This window comes from Armigeres subalbatus, chromosome 2 (assembly GCF_024139115.2).
Source record: "Armigeres subalbatus isolate Guangzhou_Male chromosome 2, GZ_Asu_2, whole genome shotgun sequence".
Taxonomy (NCBI): domain Eukaryota; kingdom Metazoa; phylum Arthropoda; class Insecta; order Diptera; family Culicidae; genus Armigeres; species Armigeres subalbatus.
In genome coordinates this window covers 82962210-82975152 of record NC_085140.1, presented here as the reverse complement: position 1 = coordinate 82975152, position 12943 = coordinate 82962210, and the positions used below count along the sequence as shown (strand labels likewise).

The following is a 12943-nucleotide window of genomic DNA, read 5'->3' as shown; positions in this document are numbered from 1 at the left end:
AAACGGTAGGAGGTCCCCTATCTTGAACAGGAGCGACCTTCAGGAATTGGAGAACTAACAAACTTCCTTGTGTATTGTATCAGGAACACACACAAAAAAAAACATTCGCGCATCACTTGAGACTTGAGATGCTTCCTTGCCGAAAGACGAATCCATTTTCTGGCAAACAACGTGCTGCTGGTTTGGGGAAGCATCTCCAGAGACCAACCAGCACAGGAACGAGGCAGCATAATTTGCTTTATGTTCGCCGACTTCGTCTGTACGGCGACGGCGCTGGTAGGAAACATAACCTAGTTTTCGTAACCGATCGGAATACTCCTTTATACGACATTGAGTGGAGGAAACAAATAATCCACTTAGTTTGGTGCGAAACGGCGAAATGTTGCTAAACTATGCTATGCCGACCGTTCATTCTGTGTTGAAAATCACAATTAATTGGAATAGTTTTACGAATAGAGTGACGTGACGTTCGAGGAGAGAAAAATTGTGGGATGCATCCTTTTAAAATGAACCGGCGAATGGAGATTCAAATGAGAATAGTCGAAATCGAGAATTTCAGCATCATTATACCTACTTAGTAGACACAGCCCAAATTAAAATCAGTGGATGGATATAATGTCTTGACGACTTTACTCGTCGAAACACATCAAACAGCATGAAAAAATGTATTCAATTTATTGCAAGGATATTATATGAAAGAATGTTTCATCGCAATGTGCCAAACATTCCTTGATCGAAGGACTCCTGTGCTCTACCTCTTTTCAATATGAAGCATCCAATAAATGGTACATACCTGCAAAGAAAAAAGAAAAGGAAAATAGTTGAATAAATAAACGAAAACTTCGACAAATCTTTAAAAACTCTCTTAAAATAAGAACTTTATCTAAGGAAACATAAATATGTTGGCTACCTTCTCTACCATCAATTAAACAAATGACCTTTAGTACAATCACTGTAGACAGTAATGACAATATCAAAGACATAAGGACAGTATCGATTTTCTCCTATCGCAGAGATCATCAAATTCTTCCACTTGCTGTGTTCCCAGCCGTCTGGAAAAGCCTAATTAAAAATTAAATTCAATCACAATACACCAACCAACGACGAGATAAAAAAAATCGACGTATTGTATTAACAGATGACACAAATACCAGAATTGAATATGCCCTTTGCCATTGTTTGTTGCTTCGAGCAGAGGAGGAAGAAGCTGATAGTGTCAACCGAACACAATAAAGCAATTATTGAATAATTTTGTATAATTTGCGATTACCATCGCAATTGATCGAATGATTCGTTTCATTGTTCGGATCCAGGATAATAGTTTCAGCGCAATGCCATCAGATTGGCGATAAAAAAATGCGGCAAGCCACGCATAGGGCCAACACATTGAATTATTTAAAAGGTGTTGAACAGATGTGGAGCAAAGCAGGCGAGCACCAGACGTGATGGAAATTTGTAGATGCAAGGTGGATAGACTTAAATGAGGACGACACCCGGAAAAATCGAAGAAAATTAAATGGAAAACTGGCAATCAATCTGGGTGAAACTTGAATTGATTGATACATAACACAATGGATATTCAGCCCTATTATCAAAAGCTTGTTTTGTAGTCATCCTATCTTCTCTACTTAGTGTACGAATAATCCAAAAAATCACTCCTCTCCGTGACAATGTCCACCATTTGGGCATTGCCGTGACCAGGATTCGAACCTGGGTTACTACGGCCACAACGTAGGGTCCTAACCACTAGACGATCACGGCTTTCGAGGAGATATTTTTGAATGCGCTCACCTGTCGTATACCTTCTACAGTATTTTACCATCGAATGCAATACAACACGGTAGAAAGAGCTTCGCGCACTGAACCTAGGTAAAATAATTCACCCATCCATACAGCCACACTACTGGTTGAAACCCAGTTCGTAAAGCCGATAACAAATGAAAACGGCTAGAGGCAAAAACCATCGACGATTCATTTTATTATCGTATGCTCATATTTATTGGTAACTTTTACATAAACACGAAATTGTTTCAAGAAAATGCTTTTCAAACCTTTATTACTATGGCGATATTTTTATGAGTATTATTGCAGTTATATCTTGACTCAATCAACCAGATTTTCTAGTAAGACATTTTCAAAAGAGCATTCGTGATTGCAACTTAACTGAGGAAAAAAATTTCTCAGTCAGCATTTCACCATTTATTGACAACGGTTATATTTAGCCAATATGTTGTATTCACGCTGAAAGCCAGTCAGTCGCGGAGCAGCTGCTGGCCGAACCGGAGCAAAACTGAAACTCGATGCATTTTTGTACCTTCCTCATTCCCACATACGTGTGGCGAAAGGCAATACAATATAAACCATGAGCTTTTGCATACTTGAGCTACGCTCTACAAGCTAAGCCCAGTAAGACCTAAACAAATATTGTGAATGTACGAAGATAAAGTACTGATGCATCAAACAAACAAATGAGATTTGAAATGTTTTGTTGTCACTAATTGAAATTAAGTGAATTGCTCACATTTATTGATTCAGAAATAGCTTTATTGGTCCGATGGATAACGAACTATTTTGAACAATAAAAAAGAATACATCCCCTTCCGTGACAATGTCCATCGTGGGACATTGCCGTGACCAGGATTCGAACCTGGGTTACTACGGCCACAACGTAGGGTCCTAACCACTAGACGATCACGGCTATCGAGGATTCGGTGGAAATAAGCCGTCTTTTCTGATGCATGTCAATGAGTAATGCGGGGTGTAGTAAATCACATGTATTGCCTTAATGCATTATTTACTTAGTTGGATCAATTTCAGACAATGCAATGAGTGAATACATATTGCTTTATCATATGTAAGGCCTTCAAATACATACAACTATTGAAAGCAAATTAAAATATCTCCTCGTTAGCCGTGATCGTCTAGTGGTTAGGACCCTACGTTGTGGCCGTAGTAACCCAGGTTCGAATCCTGGTCACGGCAATGTTCCATGGACATTGTCACGGAAGAGGATGATTTTTTGCCTTTCTTGTACACCAAGGTGTAACGAAAGGCTATATCTGTTTCATCTACTTCTTCTTCTATAGCACTACATTGCAACTGTAGCTTGGCCTGCTTTTCAACGAAGTATTCTATTAGCATTTCTTCAATTAATAATTGCAAGTTTTTCTATGCCCGCCATTGCATGAGATGTATCTTGTGTGGCAAGTACAATGGATACACTATGCCTAGGGTGTCGAGAATGTTTCTCACCCGAAAACATCCTGGCCGGGCCGAAAATCGAGCTAGCCATTTCCGGATTGGCAATCCTACGCCTTGGCTCGCAAAACCAACTGGAGACCAACCAACTCGAAATGTTCACTCTAAAAACGAATTATATGGAGAATCCTGTGCCATTGTTCCCACAATCAAAATGTTCCATGGAAAAAAATACAAAATTTCCAAAATCAATATTTGCAATGAACAGTTGCGAAATTTCCCACAAAATATATTTTTTTATAAGGAATTAAAATTTTTCCACAACTAGTCAATAAAAAGCAATAAAAAAAGAAGATTTCCATATATAAAAAAATCAAAAAGCAATGGTCGAAGCTTCATGGTACACGTAATTTAAAATTAGTCCAAAAAAATATTCAAAATGTTACCTAACAGGTACAAAGCCTTTGTTTTATCACAGACAAGCAGACGTACTGGGCTTGGTCAAAATGATAGGGCAGGATTTTTTTCAATATTCAGTTGACTATTGCTCAGTGAAATATTATCAGGTTCCTTTGGTTTTGGCATTATTCGGCAGGAAATTCAAAACATCTGAGATATGGATGTTTCCATGAACGAGGTGCGTTGTATGGAAATATTCGCTCAGAAATGTAGAAATTGTACGAAAATGTGTGTGTGGAGCGTAAATGACCAGATCCCCCTTTTCTTCACCCCCTGATTGATGATCCGACTGTCAACCGAACCGATTAGGGTTAAAATTTGAGCTAGTTTGTGTCCATTTATCTGTCAGAACATTGCTCACTTTACCCCCAGGCGACATGACCAATTTACCCCGTAGCATGTTTTTCAAATAACACCTAAACTAATAGAAACAATTAAAAAACTATCTTCCATCAACCAGTTCCGCTTCATAACAAGCAAAATGAACGATGTGAACGATATTTTGGTTTAGAACTACTAACTCAGAATTTTCATGGCTTAAATGCAACAGTGCCGAAATTACATCAAACTAGCATTTTGCGATAGCGCGCAGATTTTTGCTAAAATCTAGCTGTTGAATAGATATTTCATTATTTGAAATAGCTCGGAGAGCATTAAATGCTTAATTTATGGTGTAGCATGGGACATCATACGAGAGATCCAGAAAAAGGGGATAAAGAAGCCGTTACCCACTTTACCCCGCCTGTTCACTTTACCCCCGCTACCCCTACTCCACATCGCGATCTCCCAAATCACCTATAGGGAAGATGCTCCCTGAAGAACCACAACTCGAGCACGACGTTAAGCTACACCGTTAATGACGTCAAATACTCGGATGAGCATCTGAAATATCCCAAACCTAAGTCCCAACCCCGTCCATCCTGAAATTACGCAATCTAACCTTGAGTTGCCACGAGTATCTTGGTCTATGTCCCTTTCCCTTTACTAACTGTTGATAATAATGATATAGTTTGTAAATGTGGCTTGTTGAAGTTAATGCTGTAATGCATCTCCCGAACAAATTTGTATAGAAAAAAGAAAGTTTGAAGTTTGTTTGATAGTTTTTGAAAGTTTGATTAAAGTTTTTTTCGGGAACGATTCGGAACGATCTGGTATCATGTATTGAAACCAGGGTTTGAATCCAAAGGAGAATGAGAAAATATCTTACTTATTATGCCTGTATACTAGACCTCTTCATGTTTTCAAAACGTATCAAAATTTCAACTGGTCAACCCAGAATTACAATTCTTCTTACAATTACAATTCAATTTTCTTATTACAATTATTATTCTTCAAACAAGTTTGATAGTTTTCGGCTGATACGATTCGATCAATAAATCCAAAAATACACAATTCAGCTCCTAATGAATCAGCCGAAAGCTAAATAAAAGTTCATTTAATCATCATACAATGTTCTGTGAAATTGTTCTGTGGCATACCAACTGCCCTTTTTGCAATTCTGAGCTCAATCGAGCAATCAGAACCAATTTCCAAATCGAATGAGTGACGGAGGTGTATTTTCCTATACATTTTGACTGAAATCCCCATACAAACTTCAAATCAATTGCGCCAGCTTATGCAACAAGCGATTGAGCTGAAATTTTGACAGATTGACTTTCTCACCCAAAGACACAATCCTGGGGGGTGCCCCGCGGAATTCGACAACATTTTTTTCTCCCCATACTAAGCTGGGCCAGTCTAATGCACGGTCATCATGCTCATGCTCATGCTTACAAGCTCGAAAATCACTTTAACATGGTCAAAACGTGAACGGAACGAATCGTAATGTTCACAAGACTTGTAGAGTACACCAAAAACTTCCGTATAGAGGTTGTTGCGATAGTTTTCGGCGTTTATATAACTTGTTAGATTTTTTTCAAAATTGAAAATAGCCCAAAAACACTAAATCGACTTGACCCACCTCGAAATCTTATCCGAATTAGCTGAAAAATTGACAGGAGGCTTATTTTAGCATAAGATTTGTCATTCTGGGTTGACCAGTTGAATTTTTGATACTTTTTGAAAACACGAAGAGGTCTACTATAGGTAGCATACCGTGAGAGATGTTTTTCGGTAGCTGTTACGATAATGAACTGATGCGGGGGGCTACAACCCATGATAAATTTCTTTTAATAAGCCCCAATTGCGGGGGCACCTGTTCTGATGATGCATTCCAACTTGTTTTACACAGCTATGCGAAAAAATATGGTCCCCAACATGAAATGAGCGAGAACAACGCGTTTTATCAAACCCCATCGGTGGGGCCGCCTATCTGAATCAAATGTTCTTCCAACTTGTATACAAGTGCGATAGTTTTGTTTTCATGGCTTGTTATGAGTCGTAGAGATTTTTGCCTCTTTTTTATCGTTGTTCGTTATCTATTAAGAGCGATTTCTGCAATCCCTGATTGAAACCTATTTTTGGTCTACTTTCCGGTGGTTAGTGTGGTGATTTGCTCCTATCTGCTCTAATGCTGGAAATTGACTGCTTCAATGTTAGAATGAGGAAGCTGTTAATGCTTCAGACGAGTAGCATAGTATAAGTTGGATAACAATTCTAACCTCAAAATGATTTTAGCGTTCCAAAATTACTTTTTGGTGAAAATTTGAGCAACATACTAGTTTTTGTTCGGCATTTGAATGGGGACCCGCCACTGAGAGGCCCACCGTGCAAGCTTGAAATGGGAGACTATTCATAACTCATCGTCAATCAGATTAATCAGTGATGAATAACATGATCAACGAAGAGTTCACGAAGGAAAGAAACGGGGACAGTCGAGTACCAACCGTTTCAAATACAGGCGGTATATGAAACAGTGAAGTTGGGAGTGGCATTGCTAAGAAGATAAGAGTCCCTACTTAGTAATCAAACTTCTAGGGTTGGAACACAGATATTTCTTTCAAATGTCCTAGCTCTAATGCCTAGGCTAAGCGCCATCACTCGCTCTGTGAAACGAGATAAAATAAAATACAAAAAAAAAGAATCATAAACGAAAACTAGAAATCTTGAAGAATACTTACTCATTATTATTGATTTAGAAAGCAATAAAATGTTTTTTCTTAATTTGTTACATATAAGTCACACGTCATCACTTTTTCTAAAATCTAAAATCTATTGTGTCACTTGCAAAGATTTTTAATTATTCTTTTTAATAATGAATTTGAAGTAACGTATGAAGACGTTATAAATGTTATCGAAACATTTATGTTACCAAAGTTCGTACTATTTGTTTATTTGAGACACCATTATGTTTTTAACCACTCCGTCTATAATGACTTTTGGCTGCGCGACTATCTTCATGGTAGGCATGCGGCGCGAAGAAACCGAATAGATGCCGCGTCGTGCTATGTTAAGACGAAGACTATATTTTTTCGCTTTCTTCACACGACGAGAATGACTATTGTCAGCCCTGATTTTTGAATCCAATATAATTTGCTCATGCCCTTGAAAGTAGGCTTCCACGCCTCTTGAAAAGAGGCTTCCTAACCTCTAGATAGGAGGCTTTCGAGCCTCTTGAAAAGAGACTTCCGAGTCTTTTGAAAGGTGGTTTTCGAGCCACTTACAAAAGGCTTCTGAGCCTCTTGATAGAGAAATTCCGAGCCTCTTGAAGGGAAGCTTTCGAGCCTCATGAAAGGTGACTTCCGAGCCTCTTGAAAGGAGCTTTCCGAGTCTTCTGAAAGAAGCCATCCGAGCCTCTGGAGAGTAGGCTTTCGAGCCGCTTGAAATGTAGCTATCGAGCCATTTAAATGAGGCTTCTGAGCATCTTGAAAATACGCCTCGGATCCTCTTGAAAGTAGGGTCCTGCGCCCCTTGAAAAGCGGCTTCCAAGCATCTTGAAGGAAGGCTTCCGAGCCCCTTGAAAAGTGACTTCCTACCTTCTTGAATTGAGGCTTCCAAGCCTCTGAAAAAAGCTTTCTTAGCCTCTTGAAATAGCCTTCTGTGCCTCTTGAAAGGAGAGTTATAAACCTCTTGAAAGAAGTCCTCCGTGCTTCTCCGAGCACTCCGAGCCTATTGGGAGAAGTCTTTCTAGCCTCTCGAAAGAGCCTTCAGAGCCTCATGAAAGGAGGCTTCCGGGCCATTTTTTGTATCTTTATTAAGGAGACTTTCAGCCCTAGGCTGGATCGGCCTCTCAAATGGAGGCTTCCGTTCCTTCAGACTCAATATTTTAATTCAAAGAGCTGCAAAATGGTGGGTTGACATCAAGGAGGGAGCGCCCAACAGAGCTCTGGTCCCCACAAGTCCCTATCTCACGCTTCCACGGGTCGTCCGATGACAAAAGACCGCCAGCGAAGGGTTGTCTACTTAGCTGGTAGTGCAGCCTGGGCACTGTTAATTTTCTGACATCAGCAAGAGTGAGAAGGTACGCCTCGAGCGTCTGTTAACCAGGAGGTGCGGCTTAAACAGCGTCTGCCTGATACCCCGCGGCTGATTAATGAACCGTTGTATCGCGTCAGCTATACCTAAGGTGGTAGCCCCATCATCGCGATGCAGGTAAAGCGACCCCGGTAAGGTAGCTTACTGAAGCCTCTCAAATACCACGAAAAATTGAGATAGAAGAAAAAGAGAACGTTATTTTTGGCAACCGACCCGGCAACGAAATAAGGACTATGATTGGAAACTCGGTACCTGGAATGTCAGGACCCTAAATGAACCTGGACGAGTGAGCCTTCTGGCTCGTGAACTGCAGAAAGTTGGAGTGAACGTGGCTGCTATTCAAGAAGTCCGATGGCCTAGATCCGGAGAACGTGAATTCCGAGCCGTGGACCCCACGACCAATACTGCATTCAAGTATAACATCTATCACAGCGGCGGTGAAAAAGCAGAGCATGGAGTTGGTTTCGTAGTGATGGGCAAGCATATGAAGCGAGTGATGCGGTGGAAACCCATTAGCGAACGAATCTGTGTGTTGAGGATACGGGACAAATTTTTCAATTACAGCCTAATTAACGTTTACACACCGACAAACGATAAATCCAACGACGTGAAGGATACGCTTTATGAATGTCTTGATAAAGCCTATGGAAAGTGCCCAAAGCATGACGTGAAAATTTGTATCGGAGACGCTAACGCTCAGGTCGGTAGAGAGGACTTCTTCCGTCCCATAATCGGTAGGGAGAGCCTTCACTCCGCTACCAATGACAACGGCCTACGGCTAGTAAATTTTGCTGCTGCCAGAGGGATGGCCATCAGTAGCACCTACTTTGCACGAAAGAACATCCGAAAGCACACCTGGAGACACCCAAATGGTGAAACTTGCAACCAGATAGACCATGTTCTGGTGGATGGGCGCCATTTCTCGGATGTTATCGATGTGCGGACATTCAGAGGTCCGAACATTGACTCTGATCACTACCTCGTTGTCAGTAAAATTCGATCACGGTTGTCAACTGTATCGAACGAAAGATCACAGCGAACGATGCGTTACAATATCCAGCGATTGTCGGCGGAAGGAGTATCGGCTGAGTACCGCCAGAAGCTCGACGAACGGATAAGTGCAATCAACGTTAGCGACAACATCAACGATCTATGGGAGTCGATCCATGGAGCGGTGAGCACAACAGCACGAGAAGTGGTAGGCACTGCACAGAGGCGACCCAGGACGGGTTGGTTCGATGTGGAGTGTCAGAGAGAAGAACAGACGAGAAGAACGTTGCCAGAAGCCGGATGTTGGTGTCAGGTACCCGATCGAATAGAGATCGGTACAAGGAAGCAAGAGCAGCCGAAAAACAAACCCACCGCAGGAAGAAAAAAGAGTACGAAGAACAAGTTATTAGTGAGGCGCAGGAAAAAATGGAGCAGAACGATATGCGGAGGTTTTATGAGTCTGTCAATGGCGTGCGGAGAAAGACAGCGCCATCTCCCGTCATGTGCAAAGACCAACAAGGGAATTTGCTGACAGATAAAACTGAAGTGGCTGCCATGTGGAAGCAACACTTCGAGACTTTGTTGAATGGAGAAAGTGACGGTGCATCGGTGAACAGAATAAATATTAGCGACGATGGACAAGCTGTGGAGTCACCTACACTGAACTTCTCAAACATGGCAGTGAGCAGCTTTATGAAGTTCTGCACCATATTATGTCGAAAATATGGGAAGACGAGGAAATACCTGCTAGCTGGTTGGACGGCCTCATTTGCCCTCTCTTTAAGAAAGGACACAGACTGGAGTGCGCCAATTACCGAGGAATAACCCTCCTTAATTCGGCGTACAAAATTATGTCCCGTATTCTGTTCAACAGATTGAGACCGCTTGAAGAGTCCTTCGACGGCGAATACCAAGCGGGTTTTCGTGAGGGCCGATCAACGACGGATCAAATGTTTACCCTGAGACAAATCCTTGATAAATTCCGGGAGTACAACTTGCAGACACATCATCTGTTTATTGATTTCAAGGCGGCGTACGATTCAGTGAAACGGAATGAATTATGGAAGAGGCTTTTGCGCCTATTAAGAGGGAGACAGCGAGGATTGGACTCACGATCAATATCAGCAAAACGAAGTACATGGTCGCTGGCAATCAACGTGGGTTCATTAGTGGTGGTGGTAGCGAAATAGTGCTGGATGGTGAAAAATTTGAAGTGGTAGAAGAATTTGTGTATCTTGGAACATTAGTGACGTGCGATAATGATGTTACCCGCGAGGTGAAAAGGCGTATTGCATCTGCAAATAGGGCTTATTACGGACTTCGTAACCAGCTTAAGTCCCGTAGTCTGCAAACGAAAACAAAACTGGCGCTGTATACTACTCTGATTCTTCCGGTGGCTTTATACGGCCATGAGACATGGGCGTTAAAGGAGGCTGATCGGAGAGCTCTCGGAGTGTTTGAGCGTAAGGTGCTGCGGACAATACTCGGCGGTAAACAGGAGAACGGTATCTGGCGGCGTCGCATGAATCACGAATTGTACCAGGTGTATAAAGGGCTGGATATTATTAAGCTTATACAACACGGCAGACTACGGTGGGCTGGTCACGTTGCTCGTATGCCGGAAGAACGTCAAGCAAAGATAATATTTAGTAGAGAACCCGGAAGAGGCCGCAGGCTTCGTGGAAGGCCGCGTACACGATGGCTTTTTGCAGTCGAAGAGGACCTGAGGGCGCTCAATGTTCAGGGCGACTGGAAGCGATTGGCCCAGGATCGAGTCCAGTGGAGAAGGATACTCCATTCGGCGTAGGTTCATCGAAGAGCTGTAGCCCATCAAGTATCAAGTATCAAGTAAGTATTTTAATTCAAAAGCAAATTTCTAACATATTATTCAACATTTTGTTTCGAATAGATTGCATTGAACATTTTTTAAATTTGTTCATTAGACGTTTTGTCCTTTCGATCTTTTGTCGCACAGCCCTTCATACACTGTTTTGGTTGTGGAGGGCAGGATTCAATAAGCTTTGATATTTGTAATTGTAATACATCCGTCATTGTTGTCCGAGGTACCCCCTGAGGCCAGCCCGAAAGTACCCCAGGGGTACATGTACCCCAGGTTGAGAACCGCTAGACTAGGGAAATGGCAGGTTACGTCATATAACGTCTTATAACTGAAAAATGCAGCGACAGCGGGACCATCAGCAACCGCTGCATGGATGCTGGAAGAAATTCCGTAAAGTTCTCTAGATTATTGATACAAACTACAGTTGCAAATCACATGATGTACGGAGTTGTGAATATCGTATTCTTTGCAACTTCTACTGAAGGACCGATTCTTCACTGTTGTATACAAATCTATACAAACGCCATATGTCGTCTCCTCTACAGAAGCTATTTTGTATTCGACTTATTATGTTTTGTCGGGTTAGCATAAACTACGCGCTACGTATACAGAGGAGCCTCATTTGATCTGAAACAAAGCATACATATAAAAAACGACTTTGCTGTAGAAAAGGAAGAATTTACAGTTGTGCTGAATATAGACGGTACAATATTAATAATATGGTAAATGTACCGCGATAATAACACACGAAAGTTCTATGAGAAGTTAAATCGTTCGCGTAAGGGCCACGTGCCACAGCCTGATATGTGTAAGGACATAAACGGGAACCTTCTTACGAACGAGCGTGAGGTGATCCAAAGGTGGCGGCAGTACTACGAAGAACACCGAATGGCGATGTGGCAGACGAAGATGGCGGTATGGTGATGGACCTGGGAGAACGCGCGCAGGACATAATTCTACCGGCTCCGGATCTCCAGGAAATCCAGGAGGAGATTGGCCGGCTGAAGAACAACAAAGCCCCTGGGGTTGACCAACTACCAGGAGAGCTATTTAAACACGGTGGTGATGCACTGGCTAGAGCGCTGCACTGGGTCATTACCAAGATTTGGGAGGAGGAAGTTTTGCCGCAGGAGTGGATGGAAGGTGTCGTGTGTCCCATCGACAAAAAGGGCGATAAGCTGGATTGTAGCAACTACCGCGCAATCACAATGCTGAATTCCGCCTACAAGGTACTCTCCCAAATTTTATTCCGTCGACTAGCACCAATTGCAAGGGAGTTTGTGGGGCAGTACCAGGCGGGTTTTATGGGCGAACGCTCCATAACAGACCAGGTGTTCGCCATTCGCCAAGTACTGCAGAAATGTCGCGAATACAACGTGCCCACACATCATCTATTCATCGACTTCAAAGACGCATATGATACAATCGATCGAGACCAGCTATGGCAGCTAATGCACGAACACGGATTTCCGGATAAACTGACACGGTCGATCAAGGCGACGATGGATCGGGTGATATGCGTAGTTCGAGTTTCAGGGGCTTTTTCGAGTCGCTTCGAAACCCGCAGAGGGTTACAGCAAGGTGATGGTCTTTCGTGTCTGCTATTCAACATCGCTTTGGAAGGGGTAATACGAAGAGCAGGGATTAACACGAGTGGTACAATTTTCAATAAGTCCGTACAACTATTTGGCTTCGCCGACGACATAGATATTATGGCACGTAACTTTGAGAAGATGGAGGAAGCCTACATCAGACTGAAGAGGGAAGCCAAGCGGATCGGACTTGTCATTAACACGTCGAAGACAAAGTACATGATAGGAAGAGGTTCAAGAGAAGACAATGTAAGCCACCCACCGCGAGTTTGAACCGTGGTGACGAAATCGAGGTGGTAGAAGAATTTGTGTACTTGGGCTCACTGGTGACTGCCGAAAATGATACCAGCAGAGAAATTCGGAGACGTATAGTGGCTGGAACCTGTACGTACTTTGGACTCCGCAAGACGCTCCGGTCGAATAGAGTTTGCCGCCGTACCAAACTGACAAT

The 12943-nt window shown here is 42.4% G+C and overlaps 1 protein-coding gene and 3 non-coding genes across 15 annotated transcripts in view; 1 reads left to right on the top strand and 3 right to left on the bottom strand.

Moving 5' to 3' along the window:
* The window catches only part of LOC134209544 (calcium uniporter protein, mitochondrial), a 567109-nt gene that overhangs the window by 492699 nt on the left and 61467 nt on the right, over positions 1-12943 (bottom strand). The window lies entirely within an intron of this gene.
* On the bottom strand, positions 1690-1761 carry Trnah-gug (transfer RNA histidin (anticodon GUG)). Its single transcript has one exon. It is a non-coding gene; the product is annotated as a tRNA-His (tRNA).
* Trnah-gug (transfer RNA histidin (anticodon GUG)) lies at positions 2627-2698 on the bottom strand. The gene has a single exon. It is a non-coding gene; the product is annotated as a tRNA-His (tRNA).
* On the top strand, positions 2911-2982 carry Trnah-gug (transfer RNA histidin (anticodon GUG)). The gene has a single exon. It is a non-coding gene; the product is annotated as a tRNA-His (tRNA).